Source organism: Schistocerca gregaria, chromosome 7 (genome assembly GCF_023897955.1).
Source record: "Schistocerca gregaria isolate iqSchGreg1 chromosome 7, iqSchGreg1.2, whole genome shotgun sequence".
Lineage (NCBI taxonomy): Eukaryota > Metazoa > Arthropoda > Insecta > Orthoptera > Acrididae > Schistocerca > Schistocerca gregaria.
In genome coordinates this window covers 270,567,077-270,580,975 of record NC_064926.1, presented here as the reverse complement: position 1 = coordinate 270,580,975, position 13,899 = coordinate 270,567,077, and positions in this window count along the sequence as shown.

The following is a 13,899-nucleotide window of genomic DNA, read 5'->3' as shown; positions in this document are numbered from 1 at the left end:
CTCGAGGAATCATGACCGAATCAACTTCAACTTACATGACAGAAATAGCTGTGTTGTGCATAATATAAAAAAGGGTTACTATTTAGACACGCACTGGAATTTAATCCCTTGACACGGTAATGAACTAGACATGGTAATACAAGATTCATTCAAATAAAATTCTACTCGCCAATCGAGAAAGAAATAAAACTATACATACGAGTGTTACAAAATATATATATACACTACTGGACCAATTTGAACCAAATATATTACACATATCACTTACTGCCTGGAAAGAACTGGTTAGCGGCTAAAAAATACCACCCTATGAAATGGGTGTGGATGGATGTGAAAAATAACTGTAGCGTACGATGAGCGACTGCATTTATCCATCCAGTATTAGAGAATGAGAGCACTTAGTTACTTGCAACAAATTTTACGCGTAATTTCTAAACTTTACGAAACATTTTCTCGTTCTCAATTCAGAGAAATTGTTGAAAGGAAAAACACTTCTCACTTACTACATTGCCGCTGTTCCGCTGTTCATGTTGTAAAATTTCCGCATCAACATGAAGCTTAAGTTTATTCGATCTTTTTTATTACCTCTATTCGCAACACATTTCGCGGACAGTATCTGCACATGCCGCTCAATGCACCTACAAAATTATATCATTGTTCGACAAATTGTTTAGGACGTATGACGTCATAAACAATAAGCTGCGAGAAACTGAAACTGTTTGGCGAAGTTATCTAGAGATACAGGTAAAATACATATACAAATATGTGTGAAATATGTCACATGTATGTGATGTGTGTATGCGGCAAAGGCCACTGATCAGAAACTCCTCGTAAATCCCTGGATCGATTTCAGCCGCACTTGGTGCACATATTACTTACTGCATGGGAAGAAGAAATGAGCTGTAAGAACCATGAGCCTCCTGTTTGGGTGGGTGTGATAACGTGGAGAGTGCAGGACGAAGGAAGAGATGAGCAAACAGAGAAGGGGAAGAGGAATATGGACAATATGGACACAGTTGGGGGGGGGGGGGGGGAGGATAAAAGGAAGTGGAGGAAATTGACAGAGAGAGGGGAAGAAGGAAGAAGGAGGGGGACACAGACTAGGTCGGAGGGATGGATAGAGGGAATCGGAAGGAGGTAGACTAATAGAACGGGATTAAACGCACAATCAGGCAATGCTGCGTACTCATCTAGTAGTAACTAAATAAGAAACACCATGACCACAATGTTATGCAAAACCAGATGCTACCACGACAGTCCTAGATATCACCCATTGACTGATCAGCTATACACTACTCAGTCGTTGCTAACAGGAAATACCAGAGCGAGGCAAATTTACGAAGTTCACCGATGTACAGCCAGACTCAAAACCAGAATCACACCAAAAACGTTGCGTTTCTCACTTCCTGGCTTTCCACGAAAAGAAAGTGCAGTAGAAACTAGTGTGTCCCAATCAAACACTGTGGCTGTGTGTTGGCGTATCAGACGAATGAAAAGTTTCGTTTTGTATCGTTGTCTCATTCCGAGAAAAGTGCGCTCCTAACGGTCAGCATCTTGTCAAAGTCCGTAGCTCGTTGTTAGCCTACGAACAGAGATAAAACTGTCGCTTGGACTTCTCCCTCTCTCGTGAAAATTATGAAATACATCACACGGCAATGTGAACTCCAAAAGAGCGTGGTTTTACGCTTTAAGCCTGCAGCGGCAATGTCTGGCACCAAGGTAGAGACGCGTTGTTGCGTGGGTGGTATAATCCTACCAGAAAAATTCTCCAGTCAGTACATTCAAACGCAAATGAAGGTGCTGGACCCCGCGTGGCACCGTGGCATGAAAGGACAAGTTGAAAAAGTGTGCAGCTGGACTGCCGGCAATTTTTTGTGTGGAAGGCGTCAGCATTGTCTATGAAGAACAACAGGGCCATACAGAAAGCAGTCCACTCAGGAAGCCTCAGGTGGAAACTGACCAGGCGGGAATCACAAAAGATGATAATACAATACTTTAACAAAATGTGAATTGTTCAGTTCTTGCCATGCTATAAGGAGCATTAACTATTTATAAATAGTGGGACAAGGGTGCTACCTACTAGTTAGTCACAGTTACTTCTACTCTGATATCTGCTTGTTAGTACACTGAAATGACTCACCGAAATTAATGTTAAACCAGCGACAGCAATTGATATTTGAACTTGACCTATGAAGCCTTCTATTAGCAACAGAACCAACACTACATCGGCTCCATTAAAAACAAGGAAAAAATCACAATTCACAAGCGGTACGTTCCACCACCACAAACATTTTATGGTCCACTGCCTACTGAGGCAGTGTACACCACTAACTACACAGGGAGGTCTTTTTATTGATTCCCATACATGCAAAGTGTTAGTGTGACAGCTGCTCGCGGTATTTACCATCACTCGAATTACCGGCATGTAGAGCTGACAGTTGCCCACCGATAGAAGCGCTGAGGTTTGCAGACTGTCTCGGAATAGATTTCTGATATATTATATTTTATGTCAAAAAGTATAATGTATAAAGTTATGTACCAATAATGATTACGTCCCTACGCAAAAAAAATTTCACGAAATGCCCGATCATGCTATGCTACAAAATAAATGGTCTCGAAACATCATTTGCGAAAAGTGTTATTTTTGGTGTGTTCAGAGGTGTAAATTGGAAACGTACCTCTGTGGCATTTAGCGGGAGAGAATGAGCGAATTGGCAAGTCTGCGAACCTTCAATATTAAAGCATTTATGAAAATGTTCTAGAAATATATTGCAACATGATAAAGAAACTGACAAACATACTTTATAACCATTTTGAGATTGAACTTAAAATTATTGCAAGAAACAAAGTATGATTACAACCAAACACAAATGTGAGCTACATAATTTCTAACCTTAATTGAAACATATAGCTCTCGGACTTTCGGAGTATGCCGGACGTTCGACTGTTTCCCTGAGTGCCCTCGATCGGTTGCTATGATGTAGGTTTGCGATACATCCCAATTAATCGGGAATGTCCAGATGTTTCACTCTTCGTCCTGATACTCCAAAAAAACTCAAACGGGACTCTAAACGTCCCGAGTTTCAATCCTGAGAATCGAAGATTTATATTCTACTGGTTCAACATATGAATATGTTTTAATACACAGCGTACAAGTGGCTTACTCTCACACTAACTTAATAGCAGTTGTCGACGCTATACAAAAACCATTAATCACTTGTCGAATAACTTGATTTCTATAAACTAGTTTACCCTTCCAGAGACAGTGTGTGTTATTATAGTGTGTGAGTTCTCATGTTCAAAGCGAAACAAATATGGTCTTTCAGTGATGAATGCAAAGAAATACGACCTTCCATAAAAAAAAGGGGCGTCTCAGATGGGAAGCCCTTCTGCAAACTTTGTTCCTCTTCTTTTTGATTTGAGCATGGTGGCAAATCTGAGGTGAGTCATCTTAATGAGACATGAAAGCAGAAAAGAAGTACTCGAGGAAAAGCATTCAGTTAAAAACTCAGAATTCTTTTCTAACACCGGATTCAAAATAGGAAATGCTTATTGCTACCGCTTAATTGATAACAGTTTATAGAACTGTAAAGCGTCACCATTCTTTTAAGTCCTGGGTGCACGACGAAATTGTGTTCATTAATGTATCCGAATTTGAAACTGCTAAAAAGCTAAGTGTTACAAGAACACAAGCAACAGCGATAATCCAACATATTCTTCCTTCTCATTCTGTACCCTTTTGCATTTTGGACCTGAAAAAAATTCCGTTATACAGACTATCAATTGATGGCGGCAGTCACACGGGTTTGAAACTGTTTTCTATAGTTGTTGGTATTTTGATGCAAGTAAGGCTGTAAAAACTAAATTAATTAAGCTGAAAGCTACACCAAACGAAACATCGGAGTCTATATTCGACTTACATATTTCAGCGCTCAGTTATCTTAAAACTAGCTCAAAAATTGTGTAGCAGCGACACGTGTAACACAAGGGTGAAAACAACATATTCAGGTATTTAAGATCAAAACTGGGGATGAACGGGGAAAGAGTGGGTTGTCAAGCATACAATCTACATAATACAGTTGCAACTGCTGCAGATATTTTAACTGGCTGTATATAGTTAACTGTGGCGAAAGTTGTAACTACTTTTTCATCTACACGGTGAGAACATCAAAACTTGCGGAATTATGTTAATTTGTGGATACGTGCTACGGTGAACCTTTGTCACACATTAAAACTAGATTATTGTCCTTAATGCCGGCAGTCGAACTTACAATTGTGCGAAGTCCTAAAACCTCCTTCCTTGCTAGAAGAAAAACTGTTGTGGTTTATTCGCCATCAGTTTGGTTTAGTAAGCAAATAAAGTAAGTTAAGAGTAATAACATATTTGTGATTGATGTGGAGGTAATTATTGAGAATACAAGAATTTCACTGAAAGAAAACGAAAACAGACGTTACTTGAGTATGAAAACTAAAAAAATTAATAAAATGCAGAAGATTATTGCTCTCAACTAGCCACCGAAAATTTTTACAGTAACATAAAAGTGTTTTATGAAACGGACGTTGTTTACCTTACAATATGGTCTCATAGACTATAAGCTTTTGACATTGTTTAAAGGATATCTTTGACGAAGTTATTGTAATTGAAAAACATAGAAAGAGTATTGGTTTATTTTTCTAAAAAGAAGTAGATATTTAAGTCATTCACGTTTGAGTTTTCTGGCTTCATAAGTATCAGAGGATACTGGAAGTTAGTGTCACCTACCCAGAAAAAAGGGAAGAAATTTTTCAGAAACACAGATTTCAGCTTTCAGAAGTCAGAATTACTGAATTTATGCCAACATATGTTTTCAGCTGCAGTACGTAACTGTAATGTTGAGAGAACATTTTCATTAATGGAAGCTCAATGGAGTGAGGAACAGAAACGTTTCGATGTCTCAATAATTTAGAGCATCTTAAAGGCACTTAAAGTTTGAAATGAGCTGTGTTGAGTTTCATTATCTTGTAGGTATATAAACGTTATCATCTGAAAAGTATGCGTGATCCACAAAATAATCTATATAAAAATTGTATGTATAAATAACTTCCGTTATACTTCGTTCTCATCAAATATATTAATGCATGTAATATGCTCAGTAGTGAGAGGTTAATTTTTTCAGACTTTGAAGTCCCGCCTTAGCCTTATCTTACGATTGAATTTCTGTTTATTTTGTCTCGATATTTGCACCAACATTAATGACTGCCCTATTACGAGAGTACACAGAACAAAGATTTTTAGCAGCGCTTTGTCAACATTACAAAATATCTGAATTTCTGTATATTCATAAATTTTCAAAGCTGACCTTAGTGTGGCAGAACACGTCTACAAAACTTTTGTGTCAATTCTTAACGCGGGTGATCTGAGTTAATAAACTAAAATTATATAGAATCTATTCTCCAAACATTCGAAAATATACACAATTTAATGTCACTGGTCTATTAATTCTATTGAATTCTGGTGAATTTAGAGTATGTAATGGTGAACGGTATTTCTGTTTAAAACTGCTATCGGTTAATTTTTATATGAAAAAATAATCAGTTCCCCTGTTAGCATGGGGCCCATAACATTTGCTACGTTGATTAATCGCCCAGGCTCATATATAAACATTTTTGGGGTAGTTCATTTTAATGAAATGTGTCATAAATATCTCCTTTCAAACTAAAAGTTCAATTCGTACTGTAAGTGCTACAAATAAGAATATCTTCCTAAAGATTCAGTCTCTTCTCTTGGTTCAAAAAGATTATTTAGGAAGTTATATTTCCAACTACTTACCAGCAGCCAAAAAGGCTCCACAGATTACGAGGACCCTCATTTATTTATTTATGACCAGCTCTGTCTACTTCACTGATGAATTTCTTAGTTGAAACGACTCATGTGTCATATGTTATTAACTAGTGAAACTGGCAGTGGTTTGCAATTACTACATATGTATGGGAATTGGATATCCATCCTGAACTTCTCCCCCCTCTTCCTCTCCCCCTATCTATGCATCACATCATTCCACCTTTCCCTGTGCATATCCTCCTCCACCACTGGTAAATCAATTTTCTCTCCCTCTCTCTGTCATTTTACCCCTCTCTCTTACCTAGAGCATTGTTTATTGTTATTGTATATGAAAATTTGAACGGGAATTGAAGTCCTTAATGTGAATGATTAAATCGGCTGAGTTCATTCATGTACAGATTATGAGAGGCACGTCTCCAGCTGCTGGATATTTGAGGACAGTAGCTTCAGTGACAGTATCTCGAGTAGTTTTAAAATGTGAATGGTTGGAATTACAAAGTCTCGCATGATTCAGATTCCGTAGCATTATTCTAATCATAAGTCGATAAACCATAAGCACAACTTTCCTGTTACTTGTAAAACCGATGGCGAGGAAGAAAATAAAACAAAACAGTGTCGTGTATGCCTTATTTGTTGGAAAATATGTATAAGGAGACAGAATACATATGGAGCAACAATTTTTCTAACGGTTTGTACAGTATGTGCTCCTATTGTAGTGGAAACTCACTGCCAGAAATAAATCGAAATTATAAGCTTTTACAGCACAGTACAAATTTACCTCTCTCTCGGTCTGTTTCAATAGTAAATCTTTAAAAACTGTGTAGCCCATCCCCATCTCAATGTTTACTAAAGTAACGTATATAAATCTGAAATAAGTCTGTCAAGAACTTTTCAAGGTTTTTGTTACCATTTCCCCTTTATATAAAAGGAGTATAAACAGAACCATCTGATTTGACACGTCTATGTTTCTGAAACTAATAAACATATACAATGAATTTTGTGTTTTGATGAGCGAGAAACTCAGAAACTTTTTCATACCTTGTCATAGGAGTTCAGTATGCTCCTCTTCAGATGCACGGCGGTATTCGAATTGTTCCCGCACTGCAGCAAGCAGTTCTTGAGTTACAGCTTCCACAGCTGCTGTTATGCGATGTTTCAGTTCATCCATTGTTGCCGGTAACGGAGGCACATACGATCTTTTATAAATCCCACAAGAAGTAATCACAGACAGTCAAGCCCGGTGACCTTGGAGACCAGTAATGTAAGGCAGAATCATTTGGTCCATTGCGACCGATCCATCGTTCAGTAATCCCTTAATTTACAAATCCCCGCACTTCTAGATGCCATTGTAACGGTACCCCATCCTGCTGGCAAATGAAGTCATTCGAATCTGTCTCCAAATGTGGAAAAAGGAAGTTCTCAAGCATATCGAGATATGCGCTTTCTGTAACAGTGTTCTCAGCTAATAAAAATGAAACATACACCTTTCCCCGTGAAACTGCACAAAACACCTTAAATTTTGAAATAAAATTAGAAAGAAGGGCAGAATTGGCCGTAATTTTGATGATTTATTAGCAGAAAAATGAATTTTTGGTCACATAGTGCTCATCTTTAGTGCTCTATCGTACAAATTAAGTCTGGTGTCTAGTTATTAGCAGGAACAGAAGCTATGATAGTGTCGTAGCTTCTTTTGCCGTTAATAACTAGATACCAGTGCCTACGAGCATTCATTTGTACGCTAAAGCACTGAAGATGAGCATTATGTGATCGAAAATCGATTTTCCTGTTAATAAACCATAGAAATTACGGCCAATGCTGACCTTCCTTCTAATTTTATTTATTGTATCGTCGTTGTGCACACAGCACTCTATGGAGTCGCCAATCATTAAATTTTTGACACTCCCTCTCGGGTTGTACAACTTCATGTGGTTATTCCGTGCCCCACACTCTCACATTATGATGCTTCATTGTCACCTTCACGAAGAGCTTGCAGTAGCTGAATTTTGTATGGTTCCATGTGTGAAAGTCGACTCAACACACGCCAGACGCACTTCGGGGGCGTGTAGAGCAGCGAACTGCACGGCGAACGGATTTCTGCGGACTCTTTATGGAACTATGGCTGGCGGATATTTTCCACGTCTGCGTCAGACACTCTGGGACGACCTGTCGATTTGCCTCTACACAAACAACTGGTATCTCGAAAATGTTCAAGCTGTCTAATGCTTTGTGCCGTAGTTTTTGCTCTTTCCAACAATATGTTGTCCGTCCACCAATCTCAAACAACATAATAGTTATAACTTCTTTAAATCGTATGATTCTTTTTGATACGCCCTGTATATTACAGTATTAAAAATCCTTTGTCTGTCCGAATGTTTATTAGAGGATCCTATAAAAATACGAAGTAAACTGCTAAAAATTTTTGAAATTTTTGTGAACAACGTTTTGTTTTTATATATACCTCTGTCCGTTATATAAATTAAAATATATATTTACTCTGTCCGTCCGAAAGTTCATACAGTGTCATTGACAAAATCTGAAGATCATCGCTCAAGAACTGTATGTGAGATTTTGGTAACAACTTTAAGCAAAGACCTTTCTGTATATAGTAGTGTAGATAATATCAAATAATATGAACGTTACATGAAATCAGACTTGTCAATGCAGCAATGTGATAAACTGATGTAAGTACTGCTAACTGCTTTCCGTTTCATGGTGTGTGGCTATAACAACCTAAGAATTATGATTTGCATATCAGTATCGTTTACAACTAATGCTCTGCGTATAGTCTGTTATTTAAAACGTAAATATTTAAAATAGGAATATTATCCAAACAGTCCCTTTTTGAAGCCAACCAGTTGCACGTCGAAAGTTTATTCAAGCTTTTATCTAGCTTTCTTCCTCAGAATATGAAGTAACGTGTGTTACATATTGAGTGAAAAGGGAAACGGAACTATAAAGCTTGGTCAACAGTAAAGTGATTCAAATAAGTACCATGGCTATGGCTCCTTGGATTTTACATGAATCATTTTTACTGTTGACTACGACAAGTAGCTATGCCAATATCATTTATACGGACCATGTTACTGTTGACAAAGATATACGCCTTCGTTTTCTTTTCACACAATATTTAACAAGTGTTATTACGTCTTCTGAGGAAAAAAACCTGGGTAAAGACTTAAATAAATTTTGACATGCAACTGGTTTGCTGTGTAATTCGAATTGTATCCGAAAATTTAGGTATGAGTAAACCAAATGCATTCGACATCCTACTGTATAGCTGCCCACGGACCACAAAATAATGTTCCTGCAAGAACTCCATCACATAATGAGCCCTCAGTGGCTCGCAAACTTATTAATGGTACTGTAAATCACACCTAAATCAAAAAGCGACTGGCAGCATATCTAAGTAAACCCTCAGTTTAAGTCGCAGTTGCAGTTAGTCACTCATACTGGATGCAATGAATGTTTAAACTTATTCCACATCCATGACGATCTTTCCACTTAGAATCTGCGGAAGGGGCATTCACGTACCTTTCTTTAGGGCGTTATGACGTTTCACGTCCGTGAGGATCTCCTCACTACGGATCTGTGAAACAAAAGTAAACACTAAGGTGACAAAAGTAGTGGGATATCTCTTAATATCTGGTCGGACCTCCTTTTGCGCGGTGTAGTGCAGCAGCTCGATGTGGCATGGGCTCAACAAGTCTTTGTAAGCCCCTGAGGAAATACTGACCCACGCTGCCTCTACAGCAATCCATAACTGCAAAAATGTTACCAGTGCAGAATTATGAAAACGAATTGATCCCTCGATTAATTCCCATAAATGTTCAACGGAATCCATTGTGGGTGGTGCTTGTAGCCAAGTCATTCACTCGAAGTGTGAAGAACGTTCATCCAACCAGTCGCGAAAAACTTTGGCTCGATGACGTGACCCATAGTCATTTGTAAAAATTGCGTCCTTGTTTTGGAACATGCAGAAAACAAATGCAAGAAAATGCCCTCCAAGCAGCCGAATATAACAATTTTCGAGTTCAGCTGCACCGGGTTCCAGTCCATTTCTACATCTACATGACTACTCTGCAATTCACATTTGAGTGCTTGGCAGAGGTTTCATCGAACCACAATCATACTATCTCTCTACTATTCCACTCCCGAACAGCGAGCGAGAAAAACGAACACCTAAACCTTTATGTTCGAGCTCCGATTTCTCTTATTTTATTTTGATGATCATTCCTACCTATGTAGGCTGGGCTCAACAAAATATTTTCGCATTCGGAAGAGAAAGTTGGTGACTGAAATTTCGTAAAAAGGTCTCGCCGCGACGAAAAACGTCTATGCTGTAATGACTTCCATCCCAACTCGTGTATCATATCTGCCACACTCTCTCCCCTATAACGCGATAATACAAAACGAGCTGCCCTTCTTTGCACCCTCTCGATGTCCTCCGTCAATCCCACCTGGTAAGGATCCCACACCGCGCAGAAATATTCTAACAGAGGACGAACGAGTGTAGTTTAAGCTGTCTCTTTAGTGGACTTGTTGCATCTTCTAAGTGTCCTGCCAATGAAACGCAACCTTTGGCTCACCTTCCCGACAATATTATCTATGTGGTCCTTCCAACTGAAGTTGTTCGTAATTTTAACACCCAGGTACTTAGTTGAATTGACAGCCTTGAGAATTGTACTATTTATCGAGTAATCGAATTCCAACGGATTTCTTTTGGAACTCATGTGGATCATCTCACACTTTTCGTTATTTAGCGTCAACTGCCACCTGACACACCATACAGCAATCTTTTCTAAATCGCTTTGCAGCTGATACTGGTCTTCGGATGACCTTACTAGACGGTAAATTACAGCATCATCTGCGAACAGTCTAAGAGAACTGCACAGATTGTCACCCAGGTCATTTATATAGATCAGGAACAGTAGAGGTCCCAGGACGCTTCCCTGGGGAACACCTAATATCACTTCAGTTTTACTCGATGATTTGCCGTCTATTACTACGAACTGCGACCTTCCTGACAGGAAATCACGAATCCAGTCGCACAACTGAGACGATACCCCATAGCTCCGCAGCTTGATTAGAAGTCGCTTGTGAGGAACGGTGTCAAAAGCTTTCCGGAAATCTAGAAATACGGAATCAACTTGAGATCCCCTGTCGACAGCGGCCATTACTTCGTGCGAATGTTTTCTGAAGCCATGCTGATTACGTGTCAATAGATCGTTCCCTTCGAGGTGATTCATAATGTTTGAATACAGTATATGCTCCAAAACCCTACTGCAAACCGACGTCAATGATATAGGTCTGTAGTTAAATGGATTACTCCTACTACCCTTTTTGAACACTGGTGCGACCTGCGCAATTTTCCAATCTGTAGGTACAGATCTATCGGTGAGCGAGCGGTTGTATATGAGTGCTAAGTAGGGAGCTATAGTATCAGCGTAATCTGAAAGGAACCTTATCGGTATACAATCTGGACCTGAAGACTTGCCCGTATCAAGCGATTTGAGTTGCTTCGCAACCCCTAAGGTATCTACTTCTAAGAAACTCATGCTAGCAGATGTTCGTGTTTCAAATCCTGGAATATTCCATTCGTCTTCCCTGGTGAAGGAATTTCGGAAAACTGCGTTCAATAACTCCGCTACAGCGGCACAGTCGTCGATAACAGTACCATCGGCACTGCGCAGCGAAGGTATTGACTGCGTCTTGCCGCTTGTGTACTTTACATACGACCAGAATTTCTTCGGATTTTCTACCAAATTTCGAGACAATGTTTCGTTGTGGAACCTATTAAAGGCATCTCGCATCGAAGTACGTGTGAACACAGCTCCCACCACTTGCTCAGCGCCTTTCGACAACTTGTATCCACAACTTCGTGGGCCTTGCGACACACTCGAACTATCTCTTACCTACTGAAATCGGGACTCATTTGACCAGACTACAGTCTTCAATTCGTTTATGGTCCTCTCGCATCGGTCTTTGCTGTCCTCACGGATACGTAGGCCCCACTATGATTTCTGCACTTTTTATAAGAGTTTTGCTTGCCTGTTAGTGCTGGCAGCTCTAAGTAAACGCCACTCCTTTGGGTCGTTAAGTGAAGGCCGTGCCTTCGTCCACTGCGTTTTCTGCAGAGGTCTTTTTTTTTTGAGTCATCTTACTTCTGACTGATTTTCTCTCTTATGACAACCACTTCAACTCAGAGTAGCACTTGCAATCCACGTACTCAGTTACTTTCTGGGTGTATTCCATCCTCTGTCTTCCTCCACAGCTTCTGCGCATATACAGTTCACCCTAGTACCATGTGAGTTATTCCCTGATGTCTTAACAGATATCCTATCTTCTTGTCCATTCTCCATGACAATGTTCTCAACATAGTCCTTTCCTCTCCGATTCTGAGCAGAACTCTCTAATTCCTTACCTTATTAATCCACCTAATTTTCGACATTATTATGTAGCACCACATCTAAAGTCCTTCGATTGTCTTCTGTTGCGATTTGCCCACAGTCCCTGTTTCACTACCATAGAATGCTGTGCTCCAAACGTACGTTCTCAGAAGTTTCTCCCTCAAATTAAGGCCTATGTTTTATACTAATAGACTTCTCTTGGACAGGAGTGCTCCTTCTGATAGTGCTAGTCTGCTTTTGATGTCCTTGCTCCGTCCGTCATTAGTTATTATGCTACCTAGGTAATAGAATTACTTAACTTCATTTACTTCGTGACCGTCAACCGAGCTGTTAAGTTTCTCGCTGTTCTCATTCCTTCTACTCCTCATTAATTTCGTCTTTCTCCAATTTACGATGAGTCCGTATTCTGTACCCATTAGACTGTTCATTTCATTCAGCAAATCATGTAATTCTTCATTTTCAGTAAGAATGACAATGTCATGAGCAAATTGTTTTATTGATATCTTTTCACCTTGAATTTTAATCCTACGCTTGAACCTTTCTTTTATTTCCATCATTGAATCTTCGATGTACAGACTGAACAGTACGAGGGTCAGTCAAAAAGTAATACCTCCTATTTTTTTTCTACGTTTAATTGTCAGGAAATTTAAATGCAATTACATAGGTTGAAAACCACAACATTGAGGATCATTTTGTCATTTTTCAATGTAATCTACGCCCATCTCTACAGTTTTGGTCCATCTTTGAACAAGGGCATGTATCCCAGCACGGTAAAAATCACAGCTCTGCTTCCTAAGCCATTAACGCACGGATGTTTTGACGGCCTCCTCATCTTCAAAATGAATCCCACGATGAGCTTCTTTTAGTGGCCCGAACAGATGGAAGTCTGATGGTGCCAGGTCAGGGCTGTATGGGGGATGAGGCAAAACTTCCCATCCAATTTTGACAATCTCGTCAGAGGTGTGACGACTGGTGTGTGGTCTTGCATTGTCATGCAAAAGAAGAACATCTGCCATTGATTTTGTTGGGGGAACTCGCTGAAGACGTGCTTTAAGTTTTTTGAGGGTTGTGACATATTGAACAGAATTTATTGTGCATCCCTGCTCCAAAAAATCAACCAGAATCACACCCTCTGTATCCCAGAAAACTGTTGCCATAACTTTTGAGTACCCCAATTGTTTAATAATCGTGATCACACTGCCTTTACTAAGAGAAATAATGCGACACACTTCATCTGCAGTCACCCGACGGTCACCACGAATGATGTCATCAACTTGCTGAATGTTGTGTGGAGTCACTGCACTCACCTGCCTGCCGCTCCGCTTTTCGTCAGTCAACGGTGTTTGCCCTTCAGCTTCCTTACAACGACGAACCCATCGTCTAACAGTGCTGACATCCACTGTCACAACACCATACACCTTCTTCAGTCTTTCATGAATGCGTATGGGCGTTTCACCTTCTGCATTCAAGAATTCAATCACACAACGCTGTCTCAAACAAACATCGATTTCGGCCATCTTACAAACTTCTGCTGTGCTGCCATCTGTTGACACAGAAAGTTACTACTGCAGTGGATTGCAGAAGAAGGTTTGAGGAATGGCGCCAAATTCAAATTTTTCACTTAACTTAATTTTTTTAAGTAGAAAAAAAATGGGAGGCATTACTTTTTGA